Source organism: Ammospiza caudacuta, chromosome 6 (assembly GCF_027887145.1).
Source record: "Ammospiza caudacuta isolate bAmmCau1 chromosome 6, bAmmCau1.pri, whole genome shotgun sequence".
Classification (NCBI taxonomy): Eukaryota; Metazoa; Chordata; class Aves; order Passeriformes; family Passerellidae; genus Ammospiza; species Ammospiza caudacuta.
The window spans coordinates 64,893,531-64,914,773 of record NC_080598.1 but is presented as its reverse complement, the minus strand read 5'-3'; positions in this window follow the sequence as shown (position 1 = coordinate 64,914,773).

Below are 21,243 nucleotides of genomic sequence, written 5' to 3'. Positions count from 1 at the left end.
AAATTTAGAAGGCACCTTGAACATCTTCTTGCTTCTGAACCAAGGCCATTTTTGGCCACCAAAGCCGTTGCTCCTCTGCTGACCTCCTCAGCAGACAACCTTTGCCTGGTTTATTTCAATCCCCAGGCTGTGAGGATTCAAGGAAAACGGGAGCCAGCTCCCACGTGGCTTCCTCGGGACACATTTGCAGCTGCTGGAAAAGCTGCTGGGAGCAGGGAGTAGGTCCTGCCCGGGGCAAAGCTTCTCCTGGAGAAGCAGCTGCAGAGAGAACTCGACAAGGTGCAGCTCATCTCTATTCCGGTGACATTTCCAGGACAGCAAAGTGACTTTTCCCCTCCAAGGCAAAGTGGCTTCTGACACAAGGGTTTGCTTCATCAGCCTGCCAAGCTGGGAGCCAAATTTATGCGGAATCCTTTTAATTCCACTTTGTTCCTCACCCTGAAGTCCTCACGTTCATGGAGAGGTTTTGGATGTCCCCGGGCAGTTTGTTAACGCTCTGTTAATGCCAATTACATCAGACCTTAAGCGGGGAGGATAAGGGGAGCCGCTCCTGAGTGGAAAGGGGAATGTGGGAGAGCACATTCCCACCTCATCCATGAAAAGCAGCGAGCTCCTGGTTGCTGAAGGGCAATAAATAATGAAGGCAAGGAAAGCAGGCTGGGGTTTAATTGCCCAGCCTGACACCAGCGGGTGATGGGAACGGCTCACGTGCACGCCGTGGGAAATGGGGTGGGATGATGGGATGACACCACGGCTTCATCTCTTCCCACCAACCCTTGGAATGAGTGATGCTAATGAAGATGTGAGGGGAGAGCTGCAGCTCCCAGGGAATCCTCTGGAAATGGAGAAAGCTCCATTAAAGAGCCAAGTCCAGCCAAGTGAGGAAGGAGTTTCCTGTGGCTGATTTCATCAGGCTCTGATCAAAACCATCCAGGGGCACAACCCTGGCAGGGACAAGAGCAGCCCCAGGGTCTGGCTCCATCAGGCTGTTGGAATTTCTTCCCTAAAACACCTGGCTGTCCTCAGAGCCTGAGAGCTGCTGCAGTCCAAGGAGAGGAAAATGTGACATTCTTACAGAGGTAGGTGGTAAATCCCCTGGGATTGAGATCCTACAGCTGAAGGGTGGCACAGGGGCTGCTCACACTTGGCCCTTTAACTCTCCTGGGGTTAAAAAAAATCAATTATTTAGGGTTTTTCCTGGAAAACACAGGAAACAAATCAGAGACAACTTCAAACAGGATCACAGTCCCAGTGTCTGCCTCCATTTACGTTCCCGAAGCCAGCGGAGTGATGGGATTGGCGCTAACGAGCTAATTGGGAAAATTTCCCTTGGCTGTGCCATCAAAAGCTTGATGTGCTCTGATCAGCTGCTCCTTGAGAGCAGATTGGGAAAAACTAGAACCTGCTGGAGACTTCCTGGCTTTGGGTTCAGCTGTGGGAGCCCATGAGAGTCAGGGATTTGGGATCAGTTCCTGCCTCAAGGGCTGATGTTTCTGATGTTTCAGATGTTTCTTCCTGTGCATTGCTGCCTTGTTGAATTTCTTTTTTTTCTTTTATTCCCTCCTAGATGAATCATCTTTTCCATATGGCTTGTGAGGAGAAACAATTTCTACCCAAATTTGTCTGGTTCTTCTCAAACCTTTAATTGCCATGGTTACCTGCCAGGGAGCCCCAGCAGATGCAACCAGCAGAAAATTGGGAAATTTTCCTGTTTCTCCCAGGTCATAAAAATATCTCTTCTGATTCCTTCTTCCCAAGGCTCATTTTCCCATCAGTTCTTATTTCTGGTCATCCTGATGGACTCCTGGGTCTCCATTTGGCAACACGGAAGGAATTCCTGGCTGGGAGGGTGGAGAGGGGCTGGGCTGGAATTGCCAGAGCAGCTGAGGCTGTCCCTGGATCCCTGGAAATGTCCAAGGCCAGGTTGGACATTGGGGCTTGGAGCACCCTGGGACAGTGGGAGGTGTCCCTGCTCATAGGATGAGATGAGTTTTCCATCCCTTCCATCCCAAACCATTCCATGATTCCATGATCCTACACCAATTCCAAATGCTCCAGAGGCAGCCTGGATGATAAATCAGATTTTCCAAGCTCCAGCACCGGAATTGACTCAAAACACATCAACCATCCAAAGGCTTTTATCCAGGGAGCAGCACAGGCAGCAAGAGGTTACAGAGAGCTCCTGATCCAGCAGTGCAGCTTGAATCCAAAAAAACCCAAATTAATTCACTGCCCTTTTAAATATATATAATTCAATTTTGGAAAGGATAAAAATCAGAGAGCTAATTTGGGAGTTTACAGCCTGCACATCAAAGCCACACAATGCCACAGGTGTGGAAATGCTCATTATTCAGCTGGGTGATAAGCAGGTATCAGTTATGTCCCCAAAAACTTTATCTCCATGCACCCAAAATTCAGAAATTATGCGGTTTCAGGATTACTTTGTCTTGCTCTGATATTGGTGATGGAAGAGCCATAAACTGAGTGTAATAGAAGGGAATTTCTTACCATAATTAAACATTAGAACTTGTCTGTTTTAATTACATTTGAATGGTGGGAAAGACTTGCTGGTAAGCAATAAATCCTTTTGCTAAATAATACTTCACTTAAGGATGCAGACTGAGCATTTGCACTCAGATTTTTCCCTATAAGAGGAAATATTCTGATTAAGAGTATATTTGCTGTGGCTCAGTTTCTTATTTGTCTTTATGAAGGGGAAAAAGAAGTCAGCATTTTCTGGCTCTTAGTGATGACAGCACTGCTCAATGGAGAATGGATCTGATAATCCCAAGCTTTCCTGAGGCTGAGCCAGGATTAACTTTAAGCAAACCAGATTTCCTGGTCAGATAAGGTGTAAATCTACAACGGGATCAGGAAGCAGAGCTTATTAACAACTCCATGGAAAGTCAGTGCTGTGCTTCCAGAGCCAGGGAGGTCACGGCCACCTGAACCCCTCTGGCACTGAGTGATAAAATTATTTATAGCTTTTGAGGCACCAGGGCTGGGCCTGGCCCTCCTGAGGTCCCTGTGCCCGATTCTGCTCCTGTTTCAAGCAATTCAGGTGCTCAATGTCCCCGTAAAGGGGTGACAGCATCTGGACGTGAGTCAGGGGTGCCCAGGTGGGCAAGAGGTTCCTGGGCTGGATGAGGAATTTTGTGGGAGCAGGAGCAGGGCAGGGATTGTCCTGATTGTCCCCTGTGCTGGGCACTGTGGGAGACCTCAAATCCTGGGCGCAGCTCTGGACCCTTCCTGACAAGAAGGACATTGAGGGGCTGGAGAGTGTCCAGGGATAGGACTCCAGGGATTCCAGCCTGTCCCAACCACTTCCATGAAGAAAATTCTCCTAATATCCAATTTCAACTTCTCCTGGCCCAGCCTGAGGCCATTCCCTCTGCTCCTGTCCCTGTTCCCTGGAGCAGAGCCCGACCCCCCGGCTGTGCCCTCCTGGCAGGAGCTGTGCAGAGCCACAAGGGCCCCTGAGCCTCCTTTGCTCCAGGTGAGCCCTGCCCGGCTCCTCAGGGATTCTGCAGCCCCTGCCCGGCTCCTCAGGGATTCTGCAGCCCCTGCCCAGCTCCTCAGGGATTCTGCAGCCCCTGCCCAGCTCCTCAGGGATTCTGCAGCCCCTGCCCGGCTCCTCAGGGATTCTGCAGCCCCTGCCCAGCTCCTCAGGGATTCTGCAGCCCCTGCCCAGCTCCTCAGGGATTCTGCAGCCCCTGCCCAGCTCCTCAGGGATTCTGCAGCCCCTGCCCAGCTCCCTCAGGGATTCTGCAGCCCCTGCCCAGCTCCTCAGGGATTCTGCAGCCCCTTCCAGCTCCTCAGGGATTCTGCAGTCCCTGCCCAGCTCCTCAGGGATTCTGCAGCCCCTGCCCGGCTCCTCAGGGATTCTGCAGCCCCTGCCCAGCTCCTCAGGGATTCTGCAGCCCCTGCCCGGCTCCTCAGGGATTCTGCAGCCCCTTCCAGCTCCTCAGGGATTCTGCAGCCCCTGCCCGGCTCCTCAGGGATTCCTCAGCCCCTTCCAGCTCCTCAGGGATTCTGCAGCCCCTTCCCTGCTCTGTTCCCTGCCCTGGACATGCTCCAGCCCCTCCATGCCCTTCTTGTCATGAGGGGCCCAGAGCTGCCCTCAGGATTTGAAGTCCTTCACAGTGCCCAGCACAGGGACAATCCCTGCCCTGGCCCTGTCCCCAGATGATTCCTGATCCATCCCAGGAGCCTTTGGCCTCTTTGTGCCCACCTGGGCACCCCTGGCTCATGTCCTGGCAGGATTTGAGGTCGCTCAGTCTCTCCTGGTGCTCCAGCCCCTTCCCAGCTCTGTTCCCTTCCCTGGACACGCCAGCCCCTCCATGTCCTTCTTTTCATGCGAGGCCCAGATCTGGGCACAGGATTTGAGGTCCCTCAGCCCCTCCTGGTGCTCCAGACCCTTCCCAACTCTGTTTTCCATCACGTTCCCATGATTTTTGAGCACCTCCAGGACTGGTGACTCTAATACTTCGTCGCACTTCCAGAGAAGAATTTTTTCCTGATATCCCAACTCCCCCTCCCTTGGTGCGACTTGAGGCCTTTTCCCCTTTTCCCGCCTTCTAACAAGAGGTGCCAGAACCTGGATTTCCCCTGCTGGGCCCAACCTTTGCCTGGCTGTCTATTTATCCAAAAAAAGAGCCGGAGAAAGAAGCGGGAAAAAAGAAAAACTCCAAAGCAGCGACAGCTCAAAGCTTCAACGGATAAATCAAAGGTGTTTCAGCTCCATTTAGTGCTCGCACAATGCTGGGAATTCAGTGTTTGCCTGGTGGAACACGAGGTCATTCTCGAGGCCTTTCTGTGACATTTGATTCCTCTTTTGCCATGGAGTGAGGCTGGAATTTGCCCCGGGAACGCTGGCGATCGTTGGAGCTGCGTGAAACATTCCTCATTTCGTGCTCATTGTCAGAAAAGACATTTTCACCTGGGTGTGTGTTTGTTCAGCGCAGAGCTGGAAGCAAACAGAGAAAAGAGGGAAAATGGGATCTCAGGGAAGAAATAGGTACAGCTCTTGGCAGAGAAATGTTCTCTGATCACAGGCTTTGAGCTTGAAAATGCTGGGAGGGGCAAAAAGATAAAGAATTTAAATCCCCAGCCCCAAAATTCCTGACGTTGTGGGAAAGACAGCCTCAAACTGAGCTCTCTGCTCCCAAGAAAATAAAAATATTGGCCTCTCCTTTCCCTTTTTTCCTTCATGGGTTGGTTTATTTTACAAAACAAATTGTGTAAAATTGAGGTTTTAAATTGGAGATGGAAAGGAATTGGATTTCATGGGAATGTGGGAAAATTGTGGATGTGAGTTGTCCACCAGTGTTTTATTTTAAAGCTCAAGGGGAAGGGAATTACGGTGTTCTTTGTAGATTTTCTCAGAAACAAAGAGAACAAATGTTTGGCAAAGTTTTTCAGGTTTTTTCATTTAAAAAGGGATTGAGGTGTGGGATTTTTGGTCATAAAAGATATAAATAAAAATTAGGAGTCAGCTGGCTTGGATTCCTGGAATTGTGGCTGCTGGAGCCTGAGCTCCCTTTTCCATTCAGAAGCCAAATATTCAAATTAATTCCATGTTTCATCCCAATCATTCAAATGGTTGATTCTGGGAATACTCAGAAGATAAGGATGAAAAGGCCACTCTGTTTGACAGGAGCTGTGTCTTTGGAATTCTGCTCCACCAGAACAGAAATGCAAAATAGAGGAGATTGTCTGAAAAAGCTGCATTTCCTTCAAAAATGGCCTCATTGGGGGGGTGCTGATGTGTGGAATCACATCCATTACCTAAAACCCAAGAGCTGAACATAAAAATTATATTTTTTTATGGATTTCAAATGAAACACTGGCAGATTTTATCTCATAAATTGTCTCATTTACTTTCATAAATCCAGAATGTTCAGCAGAATGTTAAGAAAATTCTAATTTTTTCCTTTCCTTTTTTTTTTTTTTTTTTTTTTTTTTTTTTTTTTTTTTTTTTTTTTTGCTGTGACACAATTTAATTTTTTTTTCTACTGGCTATTAGGCTTAAAAAAGGAATGTGTAATATTCTTTTTATTTCAGATATAATCACGTACTTCCACAAAAATAAAGCAGAATAAGGCACCTGCCACCCACAGAAATTACTTAAATTGTGTTTTTTCAGTGACTTTTTCTTTGCTGCTAACAAATCTCATCCATGGAAAATATTTGATCCCTCCAGCAAGACCTGATCTCCCTAAAATCCTTCAAAACCTTAAAAATCTGAGGAATTCAAGGCACCTTAGTCAGGCAGGAGGAGATTCAAGGATTTTCCTGTGATGTGGAATGGGAATGAGGATGGAGATGCTGGAGAACATTTTCTTCCCATGGCTTTTCCAAACCATGGGGTTAAAACTCAGACCTAAGAAGTCTCTCTTATTAAAACTCATCAATTTTTAAAAGATTTAATATCTAGATTATTAATATATTATGTTTTTTAATGGCCTGATTTCCTGAGCATGAGAAAACTTCTCCTGCTGGCCAAAAATTCCATGTTAAAATTCCGGATGCAGAGAGGTTTTATCCTTAAACCTGGGACTAAAAAGGGTTGGCTTGGCTTCCTCATTTCCATATTTTTTAGACATGAGAGAGCAGGAAAAGAAGAGATATTATTATATATAATTATTTATGGAAAATATAGACTGTATTGAGCTGATCCAAGTTTTTCCTTGGTGGAGAATCGCAGGAGCTCAGGTATGTGTGTCCCAAAAAGCCAAGGGGAGCCATCCAAGGATTGTTGGGAATACTCAGTGGGAAAAACAGGATGTGGCTGGAGAAGGGGCCATGTGGAGCTGGGAATTTTCTGGGAATGCCATCCCTGGTCTGGATCTGGGGCAGGAATGAGGCTGGGAAGTGCCCATGGACTGGAGGGGGATCAAAACCATCCCAGAGCCTGGAGCCTCCAACCCAGCCCTGGAACGTCTGGAAGAACAAACTGAGCACAAGACTTAATTTTTCCTCCAGGACATGGAAAACTCATCCCTAAAAAGGTGCCCCCAAATCCTGGGAGGAGCCCCCAGGACCTTGCACATCCCCTCAGCTGGGTCAGCACTGGAGCCAGCACTGGAGATCTCCCTTTATCCCATTCTCCCTCTCTCCCTTTACCCCATTCTCCCTCTCTCCCTTTATCCCATTTTCCCTCTCTCCCTTTACCCCATTCTCCCTCTCTCCCTTTATCCCATTTTCCCTCTCTCCCTTTATCCCATTCTCCCTCTCTCCCTTTATCCCGTTCTCCCTCTCTCCCTTTATCCCATTCTCCCTCTCTCCCTTTATCCCATTCTCCCTCTCTCCCTTTATCCCATTCTCCCTCTCTCCCTTTATCCCATTCTCCCTCTCTCCCTTTATCCCATTCTCCCTCTCTCTCTCCCTTCCCTCCCACCCTTTATCTAAACCCCATTCCCACGGGCTCCTCCCAGGAGATCAGGGACAATCCAATTCCCACACCAAATTTAAAATTTAACAATAAACTCTGGAATCTTTTGTGGATCCTCTGACTTTCATCATCCCTTTTCCACCACCAGCACTGGCATTCCCAAACATTCCCTTCCCTTTTGGAATGGGACATCACAGTGGGATTTCTCCTAAGTTTTCTTGGGTGTACCCTGATATTTTCTGGAGGGATAACCCTGAAAACCAACCGAGGCAAATTCCAGCTAAATCCTCTCCCTGTGAATTTATTTTAAGACAGGAAAGTTCTGCCGGAGCGTTACAATAGGAGGGAAATCACAAACGAGTCTTTAATTAGGAGTTTCTTTCCAGGCTTAATTATATTCCTGCAAGAATTTGGGGCACTAATTGGTGCTGCTGTGCTCCTGCTCCTAAAAGAAGCTCAGGATAAGCTGCCAGGAGAGGGAAGCCACCCTTGGAGCGTGGCAGGTGGGTGGGCGGTGGGATGAGAAGGGAAGGGAATAGCAGGGGGGAATTTCAGGAGAGGAGGAGGAGCTGTGGAGGTGGAGGAGGAGAAAACAGCCATGAGACGGGCTCTGGAAAGTGAGAGGCAGAAGTTGGGGATGGCATTGGAAAGAATTTTTTAGGGTTTACATCTCAATAAATATTTGGGAGTGTTTTTCCAGGAGCTCTCATAATTTTTTTAATCTAAAAATTGTATTTATTCATTTTTATTGATAAGGTCAGGCAGAAAGAGGTCAGTGGTTACCCTTGCACAAGAATCCAGGAATAAAAGGGAAAGGGATCCCCAGCCACAGGATTTTCCTAGGTTTGCCTGTGGTGAGCATGGATTATGGAAAATGGAAAATAAAGCTTTTCCGCAGCATTTGTGGGATGAAACACCCAGAGGAAGAGCCTTAAAACCAGGGAGAAATTTAAATTTCTTATTGAATATGGAATATCCACCAGAATGTTCTTGGAAAGCTCAGTAATTCCAGCCATCCCTTGCTAAGTGTACTCAACACACTGAAAATATTGAAAATATTTTATTGAAGATAGAGGAAATGCTCTCCCAGGATTCCAGGATCCAATGCCATGCCCTGGCATGGGATGGGTCATACCTCAACCACCTTGATCCCCTAAATCACCAGAGACTGGGGGCTGTAGATTTAATCCAGAATTTTTTAAACCAAATAATTGTATTTATTCATTTTTATTGATATGGTCAGGCAGGAAGAGGTCAGTGGGCAGCCTTGCTCAGGAATCCAGGAATAAAAGGGAAAGGGATCCCCAGCCACAGGATTTTCCTAGGTTTGCCTGTGGTGAGCATGGATTATGGAAAATGGAAAATAAAGCTTTTCCGCAGCATTTGTGGGATGAAACACCCAGAGGAAGAACCTTAAAACCAGGGAGAAATTTAAATTTCTTATTGAATATGGAATATCCACCAGAATGTTCTTGGAAAACTCAATAATTCCAGCCATCCCTTGCTAAGTGTACTCAACACATTGAAAATATTGAAAATATTTTATTGAAGATAGAGGAAATGCTCTCCCAGGATTCCAGGATGCAATGCCAGGCCCTGGCATGGGATGGGTCATACCTCAACCACCTTGATCCCCTAAATCACCTCGTTCCCAGAGACAGGGGGGCTGTAGCTTTAATCCTTGGTGCATCCCATCCTTTCCTATCCCAGGAAATGACTCCAATTCCACCTCCCAATCCCAAATGAATCAGGAAATATCCACAATTTCATTGGGAAATCAGCTGGATCCACAGCAGGGATCAGCAAAGCAGTTGTGAGCAGTTGTGAGCACAGTTGGATTTGGGCTCCTCACTCGGGATTCCTTCTCCTCCAAAATTTGGGAATGGAAAATTAAATTCTCTTCCCTCGTTCCTCATCCTGTGGCTGCATCACAGGAGCTGGGGATGGACCTGGAAATTCTCCAAAATCCAGTGGGAAATGGATTCCTACACCGGCGTAAATCAGGTGTAAATCCAGAGCAGATTTGGATACTTGGAGGGGGCAACTTTTACTGGAATAAATTTGATTTCAAAGCCGACTCCAACCCTCAATCCACAATCAGAGAATTTTTCAACCCCAAATGAAACCCAGCACATGAAAAAAACAGAGATTTTTAACCTTTCTTTGTGCCATACAGGGGATTTTTATCACCATTTTCTGTGTTACAGGGAGTTTTTTATCGTCTCTGCTGCAGTGAGAGCCTGATGCTGTTTTCACAAGCTCAGCACAGGAAAAGCAGAGTTAATCTCATGTTCCTCTTCTTTTCTGAGGAAGTCTGAGCTCATTTTGGTCTCCACAACTCTGGCAGAGCAGAACTGCAAAGAGAAGTCAATTCTGATCACGCTTTCGAGAGGTAATACAAGAGGAAGAAAAATGGGAAGGAGAGAAAACAGAAAGAAAATCATAAATGTTGCTTTTTCTGGTGATTCCCAGCAACTGGAGGGATTTTTCACTCTTTAATTAAGTATTTTATAAATTAAATAAAGCCCAATAAACCCCACACTGATCATCAATGTGAAACTTTATTGATTAATATTATTACATCAATTATAACATAATTGTGGCCCAAATTAAATCCTCCAAAATGTCAAATTCTGACCTTGGCTTTGGGATCCTGCAGGAAGATCAGCCCCTACTGATGCTCCCAAATCTCCCATGGATTCCTGGGAGAATCCAAACCCTCTTGGATGAGTTTTCCCATTTCGACTGTCCTGTGAATTTGCTGACCTTAAAAAGGAATTTTGATGCAAATTCTGACCTACTCTGCATGGGCAGGAGCCCAGGGCTGGGCAAACGTTGGAGGCTGCACCAGGATGATTTTGTCTCCATGGCCTGGCCAGCAGATGTGGGAACCCAGAGAATTCCTCTGGGCCCCTGTGCCTTTGATTTAGCCCTTGGAAAAAAAAATTACCAACCTTTATATGAAGGATTACAAGTCAAGAGAGTTTAAGTAGAATAATGGTTAGTTTGTCACAGGGTAAAAAATAGATTTTTGGGGTTTTTAGAATGGGAGCTTGGGGTCCCAAGATGGAGGAATCTGGGCATGTCCTGTCATTTTTCCTTATTCTTCTTGGCCTCCATCTTCTGGGTGATGGTGGCACTTTTAGACTGGCACTAGAGTAGAAGCTCACTGTCTAACTTAGGTGATAGGTACTGGGAAGTTATGGCAAATATTGTACCTTGGGCACTGCCAGGGATCCAGGGGCAGCCACAGCTGCTCTGGCAATCCCAGCCCAGCCAGGAATTCCCAATTCCCAATCTCCCACCCATCCCTGCCCTCTGGCACTGGGAGCCATTCCCTGGCTCCTGTCCCTCCATCCCTTGTCCCCAGTCCCTCTGCAGCTCTCCTGGAGCCCCTTCAGGCCCTGCCAGGGGCTCTGAGCTCTCCCTGGAGCCTTCTCCTGTCCAGGGAACATTCCCAGCCCTCCCAGCCTGGCTCCAGAGCAGCTCCAGCCCTTGGAGCAGCTCTGTGGTCTCCACATCTTTCCCAGAGCTGGACAGAGTTTAAAACCAGGTGAGGTTTTAAACCTCAATGTGAGCAAAGCAAAGTAGAACAAACATTAAATCAACTCCTGGGGGATCCAGGTGAGGTCACCTGGGCAAACAGAGGGAAGTGCTGTGAGGGATATCCTGGGAAATTCCCAGGACTGAGCACAGCAAATTCTTGAGGACACCACAGATCCCAAAACTGGGAGAGCTTTGTCGACTCAGGAATGTGGGCAGGAATTTTCATCCCAAATGGACCAGCCCTTGCTCTCCAGCCTGGAGCACCCACAGCTCCCTCATGGAGGAAAGAGCAGGAACAGAGCTGAGGACAGCAGGAACAACACAAAAAAAAAAAAAAAAAAAAAAAAAAAAACACCACAGAAAAAACCCCAAATTTCCCTGATAAACACAAACCAGCTCATTCCTGCCATATCATTCCTCAGCCACAGGAATGTGTTTTGCTTTTTCCAGCAATTTCCAAGGCAGAGGCTCCTGCTGACCTTTATTTGTGTCCCCGCTCTGTGTAACGAGCCCACTCTGAGCCCGACCACGCTCAGAGAAAATGAAGTGAGGCCCCTGGCAGGGTGTTTATATTTAGATATCCCCAGGCACAGAGCAGGTTGCTGATTTTCCGTGGAAATTATCTTCCTGGACAAATGGATCTGCATCAGTTCCACGGGGAATGATTAAACCCCAGCCCTGTAAGGGAGAGCATGAGCAGGGTTTAACAAAGCTCACACCAAAACCCGGCTTGTAGCAATGACTGCAGCCCACCCAAGGGAAATTGTCATTATGCTGCTTGTTTTCTCAGAAAGGGGAAGTTTTAAGGAAAAGAATAATAATTTAGGCAGTGTTCCTGTGAATTCTTCATTTATGGTGGAAATTAGGTCTTCAGGCAGCACAGGGAGGAAAAACCTTATGGAAAATCTGCCCCAGAGCATTAACGGGATTCTAGGGATGAGCTTTAAGCTTGAAAGGAAAAGCTTTGAGTCTGGAACTCCAGGATGGTGTGGGCTGGGAAGGAGTTTAAAACCCATCTCATTCCAACCCCTGCCATGAAAAAGGACAATTTCCATTATCCCAGTGCAAGCCAGGCTGGGAGAGCTGGGAATGCTCACCTGGAGAAGAAAAGCATCCAGGGAGCTGAGATGGGGCTCCAGGAGAGCTGGAGAGGGACTGGGAACAAGGGATGGAGGGACAGGAGCCAGGGAATGGCTTTAAGCTGGAAAAGGGCATCTATAGGTTGGATATTGGGAATTCCAGCCAAAATTCCCTGGTTAATTTAAATTATCTCCCAGTGATCATGACAGGGTTTGCTGGTTTTATCCAGTGAGATATTTTTAGCCAATTCCTGCTTCTCCCGGGTTTCTCTGCCCAGCAATTCCTCCCTGTGCCTTGCCCAAACACTCCTGGAGCTCTGGAGGAGTTGAATGCCTTGAAGGTCCAAGTCCAGTTCCCTCTAGAGCAGCCTGAAGAATTTGGGCACCTGGGAAACACTGGGGTGAGCACAGGTAGGATCCAAGTCTCCCATTTCATTTCCTGCTGGAATTTTGGGAGCTAAAAATGAACCAGGAGAGAGCAGATGTTGAGTGTAAATTCACTCAGTCCATCCAGGCCTTGAGGCAGGAGAAGTGGGAAGTGACTCATTCCCAGCTTCCAGGGAATATCCCAGTTCCATCAGCTGGACATAGGGATGGAGCTGCTCGGCTCGGCCACCTCCAGGTTTTCCAGGATTGCTGTGCCTGTTCCCAAGGCTGGACAGCAGCAGTTTGGGGTTGGAATGACTTTGATGGAAGCAAGGCAGAGTTCAGCACTGAATCCATGTTTTTTCAGGCATGCTGGATCCGAGGAAGCAGCCTGGGGTGAAGCCAAGGGCATCTTGTTTTGCTGAATCTTCTCTGTGCAGTTTGCTCTGCTCTGCTTTCAAATCAAAAGTTCCTCTTTACTTTTTTTGGCTACATTGGAAAGGGAGAAATCCTGAAATTTTCATATCTTCAGGACCTTAATAGCAAACAGCAAAAACACAGGGCTGGGAAAACATCTCCCTGCTCTTCAAACAACATCCCTGCAGGGCTGGGATGGCAGGATTCACCTCCATCCCATGGGCTGCTCCTTCCATGGAACAACAGGCCCAGGGCTTTCAAATCCTCATTTTCTCCCTCCTCATCCAAGATGACACTAATGCAGCAACTCTGAGGGCAGGGAAATCAGTGCTCTCTGTGCTCCCTGAGCCTGCAGCTGTGGGAAAGATGGATTCCACTAATGGAGTTTCCTTGTCTTTGATTCCAGCTTGGATAAATCCACAGGTAGGGTTTCTAATCCATCACTGGCCCCTGGTGCCATTGGAGAACGCCGAGTTCTGCTCCCCAGCTCCCATCTCCATTAACTCACTTCCAGCTTTGCTCCTTCCCTGGGCTTTCCATCATCACTTTTCCAGCTCCTGGTGCTTCCTGGGCCTCTCCAGATGGAGCAACACCCCAGGGACAGATGGAAACCTATTGGAACCCCGGATATTGAGAGTTTGGGGCTTTCTGTGCTGAAAGGCGCTGACCCCCAGGAGAACACTGCGCTGACCTGAGGCTGTGGAGAAGCTTCCAGAATGGAATGACAGAACTGGGATTGTGGGTGTGGGGTTTGGATAGAAGTGTGTGATATCACAGGGTGGGAAACCCAGAGTTTGGGGTTTAGAATATAGCAATAGATATAAAGCAAGATGGAGGTTTTAGGGTGAGGCTGCTCCTTCTCCATCTTCTTCTCCATGGGTTTGGGTGGTTTTGTGTAATTGGATAAAAAAGTCCCCATTGCCAGCATGGGTGATTAGTTATTGGGTTAAATGTGAAAATAATTGAGGTGTCATTTCTTAATGGGACAGTTTATCTTTAAAAGGCCTTGGAGAGAGAGAGAGAGAGAGAGAGAGAGAGCCATTTTGTATCTTGTTAGTAGAATGCTGTAGAACTCATGACTTGTAAGATTGTAACATAGATAAGAAATAATAAACATTTGAGCCCAAACACAAAACGCCATCTCAAGCCTCCAATCCCAACCTCAACAGAGGCAGAAAAGAAGCCAAGAACCAGCAGAAAAGGCCTCTGGAGTCAGGAATGTATGATATGGCCATGTGTCGGTTTCCCGGCTGTTTTAATGACCTGGAAAGTCTCGGGGATGGCCTTAGGCAGCCCGCGCTTCAAAGGACGAGAAGAGGCTTCAGGTTTTTTCTCGGTCTTCAGTGTTTATTAGTTGTTTATCTAAAAGATTTTCTCTCAGTCCAACAGAGGTCTGCACAGCAGCCAGCCATGAGCACACTGCGAGCCCCCGGGCGGTCACCTATCTTTATACTCAAAATTACGTATACAATATTTATCAATTTTCCCCAATACCTTTTACCCTTATTGACCAGTGCACTTTTAGTAATAACCAATCCCAAAGTGCCACCATCACCACAGAAGATGGAGGCCAAGAAGAAGAAGAAGAAGAACAGGACATGCCCCAATTCCTCCATCTTACTTCTTTAGACCCCCCTGTACAGAAATCTTAAACCCTGTGTTTCACACTCTAATTAACTTATCCCTTCACCATTTACCCAGTGAAATCCTCCCAGTCCTCATACAGGCGTCGTCTCCTGGGTAGGATCAAAGTCCAGCCACCAGACCCTTCTGGCAACATTCCAGGACTCCCAAGCCCCCCAAGGGTGGTCTCGGCCACTCTGCACATCAGTGCTGAGGTGCTGAGATCCCACAGCCATGGATGAGAGCTGGCCTTGGGTACCCTCAGTCCTGGTTTTGCACCTCCATGGGGCTGATTCGAGTGATCCAGGTCTGATCTACCCTGTCCTTATCCAGCTACCAAAATCATATTCCCATGCAAACCATGGACATACATGGAATAAATAATTCCCTAAAGTCCAACAAGAACCTGGAAAATTTGGCACTTCTCCTTCCTCCCAGAGGGTTGTGGTTTCTGTTGAATATTTGAGCACAAATATTTCCCAAGTCTGGTAAAATGCAGTTTTTAATGATGAATCTGACTGGATATCAGGTCGGATGGGGCTTGGAGAAATCTGGGATGATGGAAGGAGTTCCCATGGAAATGAGATGGGATTTAATGTCCTTCCCAACCCAAACCAGTCTGGAATTCCATCCAACATCACAGCAGTGACAAGAACACATAACAGCTCAATAAATCCAATTCTATCCCAATCCATCCTCACCCTCATCTAAAGGATCCCACAGCTTAAAACTGGGAGAAAGGAAAAGTTGTGGGGCCATTTTTCCAGCTCAATTCAAAGTAATTAAAGTTCATTAATGCATCATTAATATGCATTTTAATTGAGGTGTTTTTTCCCCAATCCATGCTCCAAATATGCGGAAAAACTGATCCTGAACCGATACCAGTGAAGGAAAAGTGTCACCAACCATTTTTTCTGCTTCCAGCCCAATTCCAGTAATTCCAAACAGACTCAATCCCGACGTATCTGAGTGGCAAAAATGGGATTCCACTCCCTTCCCTTTTAGGAGTTATTTATTCATTATAGTTTCTTCTGGAAAAATTAAACATGGGATTAATGTCAAACCATGCAGGTAGTGAACATTCCTTCACCAGCAGCCACATGGCCACAGGAAAATGCTGTCCCAGGAAAATAAAGAAAGGAAAAGTTGTGGGGTCATTTTCCCAGCTCAGTTCAGAGTAGTTAATGTTTATTGATGAATAATTAATATGCAGTTTAATTGAAATGTTTTTTTCCAAATCCAAATTCCAATTCCAATTCCAAATATATGGAAAAGCTGATCCTGAACCGATACCAGTGAAGGAAGTGTCACCAACCTTTATTTCTGCTTCCAGCCAATCCCAGTGATTCCAAACAGACTCAATCCTGATGTATTTGTGTGGCAACAAAAATGAGATTCCACTCCCTCACTTTTTAGTGTTTTTTATTCATTACCATTTATTCAGGAAAAATTAAACATGGAATTAATGTCAAACCATGCAGGTAGTGAACATTCCTTCACCAACAGCCACATGGCCACAGGAAAATGCTGTTCCAGGACAATAAAGAAAGGAGGAATTATGGGGCCATTTTCCCAGCTCAATTCAGAGTAATTTAGGTTCATTGGTGAATACTTATTATGCAGCTTAAATTTCCAAATCCAAATTCCAATTCCAAATCCAAAACCCGATCCTGAAGTGGTACCAGTGAAGGAAAAGTGTCACCAACCAGTTTTTTTTTTTTTTTCCTTCCAGCCCAATTCCAGTAATTCCAAACAGACTCAATCCCAATGTATTTGAGTGGCAAGGAAAAAAGGATTCCACTCCCCTCCCTTACATAAATTTTTTATTTTTTACACAGTTTCTTCTAGAAAAATTAAACACATAATTAATGTCAAACCAGCTCAGCTGATTTACATTTTCCATGGATGTCACAGACACTCGGAGAACCCCCTCCTCCTGAGACAGCACCTTTTTATTTCTGCATGAGCAGAACTGTCATAAATCCTGATTTCTTTCCTCCAGGCAAATGAAATGTGACCCAGGCAGTCAAATGCCAGCTCCTCTTGTCTATTTTCAGTGTTTCAGGTGTGCACCCATCACATTTTAACACTTCACAGCATTTTCATTCTGATGGAATTTATTGTTTCAAGGGGAGATGGGCCTAAGAAACTCTGAGTCTCTATATTGCTGGAGACAAAATAATGGCAAATAACTGGTTGCATTCCTGAAGGAAATATTCCATTAAAATTAAAAAATGGATGGTCAGAGGGAAGTTTATCCAGCTGCATCTTTAACTCCATGGGAGGAGTGGAACAGAATGGATTTTCCCACCCAAACCATTCTGGATTGTCTGATCTAAAGGATGAGGATACTAAAATAAATAAAATGGGTCTAAATATCAGGAGAATCAATATTTCTCCATCAGGAGAAGCAGAAATTAAATCATCACCTCCCGATTTGATTTGGTTTTTAGAGAAACTCCTTGAACTGCAGTGCTGGGGAGCTGAGCTGGTGAATATTTGCTAAACCAGGAGATGAAGGACCTGCCCTGGGAGCAGAGCAGGAATAAGGAATATTTTCCCTTTGATGGACCCAGACATTTTTGTTCCCTTCCCACATCTCTGTGATTTAAACTCCTGAATGAACTCGTTGATCTTAGGCTCCATTGAGGGGCCCTGGGGGCTCCAGGTGGATCACAGCTTTTATTTATCACAAATGCAACCCAGGAATCAATTCCTGCCAGGAAAAAACTCCCCTTTCAAACCTTAGAACTGTGTTAAAGGGAGCTAAAGAGCCCCAGGAGAGCTGGGTTTTCCTGCTGAATTCCATGGATTTTGAAGCCCTTCAAAATTCATTTATTGCCCAGAGCAATCATTCAAGAAATAGAAAGGAAAAAGAAAAAAAATACAGAGGAAAAAAGATCAAACAATTTTTTCTTTGTTGGGATTTTCAGTTATCCAACAGTTTGCTGGGACAATTCATGTCCAGAATTTTCAGGACTTTCCCTCTGACCATGGTGTTGGATCAGTCTTGGTGTGCAGAGTAAATCCAGACACTCATCTGGGAGAAATCCCAGAGAAATCTGGGGGAAATCCATGCCCAGAATTCCCAGCAGGATGAACAGAGCAGGGAATTTCTGTCATGGACACCTCCTGTGACCTCTTGTTTCTTCCCAGGGTTTCTGAGCTGCAATAATGAAGTGCCTGCAGCTTAATCCAATCGATTTCCGTGATGGATTTCAATACCAGATCTTGGAGTGTACATCAGCTCTCCCCGTGGTTAAAGCAGTGCCTGAACTGAGGGGTTCTCTGCCCTCTCCCAGGAGATTGAACCTGGGGAAATTATCCCTGGTTTAGGCCCAAAATAAAGGCAGGATTGTGAGATAAATCAGGTGATAAAGGCTGGATTTTCCCTGATTCCTGACAGAATGCTCATGGATAATGAAAAGCATCCTGGATCACCATCTTGTCAGCATTGAAAACATGAAGGAACTCTTGACAAAAAAAATGTTATAAATCAAATTTCAGGATTAAATTAACTTAAATGCCACCCAGTGCCACGCCTGCCATGGCAGGGACACCTCCCACTGTCCCAGGGTGCCCCAGTGCCCAGCCTGGCCTTGGGCACTGCCAGGGATCCAGGGGCAGCCACAGCTGCTCTGGCAATTCCAGCCCAGCCAGGAATTCCCAATTCCCAATCTCCCATCTAAATCCACCTCTTCCAGCCTAAAACCATCACCCCACATCTTGTCCTGTTTTCGGTTTTGGTTTCAACACTTTGGGCCACATTCTTCAGCTGGGAAGTTGGAATTCTACAAATATTCAGCTAGGAAGGTTCAGACACCTGCGACTCCCATTCACAGAATTCCTTAACTAATTTACAGATTTTTTTTTTAGTAAATCCCAATTGGAATTTTTCAGTGAGCACAAGCTGGCAGAGCTCTCATGGCTGAAATGCTGCCACTGTAATAAAATGAAAATCTCCTTTTTCAATCTCTCTCCAATGAGATTAAACCTGTTCCCCTTTTATCAAACCAGTGATAAATTGTAGCTTTTGCATCTCAAAATACAGAAAAATATTCTCATTTCTCCTTCAGAAAGGAAAGTCATTTTTAATGTCCCTTTTTCCCATTCCTGCTTGGAACAACACCTGGATTTAACAGATAATTTGTGTTGTCCTCGCATCCACACAAATTATTCCCTTTAAATGAAGCAGCCCAAGAGCTGCTGGCCAGAAATTCAGAATTAGGAACAATTTTAGCCAAGACATTTGAAGCTTGGATAAACCCACTTCAGCTGAACTGAAAATGATCCTGGAAAGGTTTTGTTGGAGCAACATGGTGCAAGTTTAAGTCAACACGAAGCCCTGGGAGTCAGGCTTTCACTTTTCCAGAAGGAAAGAGGATTTTCAGTTCTTCAGCCAACAAAAAAATGCTCCAATTCCAGAAATCATTATTGCAGGGCAATAAGGAAATCTATTATTGCAGAGCAAGTCAATTGTGAGTCACCACCAATAAAGAAATCCCATTTAAATCCCAAAGAAATCCCATTTAACACTACAGTCATCCATGTTAAATAGGTAAGTCCATGGAAAGCTAAGGATTTTCTGAAGGGTTCCCATTTTGGGGTTTTTATCAGGATTTTTGAGGTCACTTCAGGGTCTCTTCAACCACAGAAACCTGAGAGACCCAGAAGCTTCTGAGTTCCAGGAGCTGAAATAATTTATTGGGTAATGTTGACACTCCATCACAATTAAAAATTAATCTTAGTAAGTCAAAAGTTGTCAAAAATACTTTTATTTGGCTAATTCTCTGAGGGAGAGAAGGAATTATCCCTCCAGTTGTGGAAAACAGGGACATCTCCTTGCATTGACATTGGAATAGAAGGGACAGACAGATCCAAAAGCAATCCATTAATTAAAAAAATTAATTACACACATCTGTCTCCTTCACAGGACTGTGGGATCCAGCTGCCCAAACCCCTGGAACCACTCACACCATTCCAGGCATGCAGGAATTTGGGATTTTTAACAGCTCCCACCAGAGGTTACCTGAACCTACACTTTGACCTCAATGAGAGCTCATGGGTTGAGAATGAAAAATGGCTCTTCCAAACGGGATTGGTCCCACTTTAATGGAATTATTTGAAATTCACGCTTTTAATTAACCTCTGCCAATCTGCAGGATGACAATTCCGCGTGTTCCGGTGACAGATCCTCAATTGCTTTCTTATCTTCTCCCCTTGGCTCCTCTGTCTCCTCACACCGAGGGTTCAGGGAGTCACTGCCAAACAATCCATCCTGCCTTCCTCCATGGGGGAATGCAAGGAAAGGACTTGGAAAAGGATTTGGGGAAAAAACTCCAAAGCCTTTGTGTGGCTTGTAAGTGAAATTAATTCCAACCAGGCCAAACAAAGGGAGTTAGAAGTGTTCTTGGGTCTTTAGATTCTGATCATCAGACAGCTGGGAAATCGTGGATTGTTTACCCTTGTTATCCAGGGATTGGGCCATGGAGGTGCTCCAAGAGCTGTCGGGCCAGGCTGGGAGAGCTGGGAATGTTCCCTGGAGAGGAGAAGGCTCCAGGCAGAGCTCAGAGCCCCTGGCAGGGCCTGAAGGGGCTCCAGGAGAGCTGCAGAGGGACTGGGGACAAGGCATGGAGGGACAGGAGCCAGGGAATGGCTCCCAGTGCCAGAGGGCAGGGATGGGTGGGAGATTGGGAACTGGGAATTCCTGGCTGGGCTGGGATTGCCAGAGCAGCTGTGGCTGCCCCTGGATCCCTGGCAGTGCCCAAGGCCAGGCTGGGCACTGGGGCACCCTGGGACAGTGGGAGGTGTCCCTGCCATGGCAGGGGTGGCACTGGGTGGATTTAAGGTTCCCAAAGCATTCCAAGATTCTCTGATTTTTATCCCAAAAACCACCAGTGGGATACCAGTCAGGAAATCTTCTTAAAATAACCAGGTCTAAATAATCCCCCACTGATTTACCCATTTCCAGTAATTTGTGTATATTTATATTTATATTTATATTTATATTTATATTTATATTTATATTTATATTTATATTTATATTTATATTTATATTTATATTTATATTTATATTTATATTTATATTTGTTTTATTTATACTATTTATATTTATGTTTATTGGTTTGCCAGGACCCAGCCCCTGCCTGTTTCCATTGTTGAATTCTCTCACCCCATCAGGTCTGGATTTAATTTGTCTGATTTCAGCTTCCAGACTCTGGATTTGTTCCAGGTGGGGCTGGAGTGCTCCTCAGCCCATTATCCTGATTCTTGTTCCCTGTGTTCTTTCTTCCTTGTCCCATTCAAGTCACCTTTTAATCCCCTCCTAAACTGTGCTCCTGTTGCTGCTAGGATCTCTTTTCTCACATTCCAAAATTTTGTTTGATTCCAGAATGCTCCTTGTTTAATCCATTGATTTTTCTGGAGCTGCTGACAAAGGAAAAAATTGAGTATTCCATTAAAATTCCAACAGCACCAACGCAAGTGGAACAATTCCCTGCTCTTCCATAATTCCCTGTATTTGTATCCAAGAATTTCATCTTCCATTTCCCAGAGAGGTTTGATTCCTCTGGATATCCATCACCCACGTTACAGCTCCTGCTTCCTGAATTGAGGTTTTTCAAAGATTTTTTGGAGTCCAAGATTTTACAAATTATAATAAAATCACTTCTTTTCCTCTCCCTTAACAAAACACCTTTATTAGTGGATTGCCCTTTTATTTTGGTTAAATAATCACCTTTGTCTGTAGTTCCATGGTTTTCCATGTTTTCTGATGGAGAATCCCAGCAGAAGCTGGGCTAGAAAAACCAAAATTCAGCC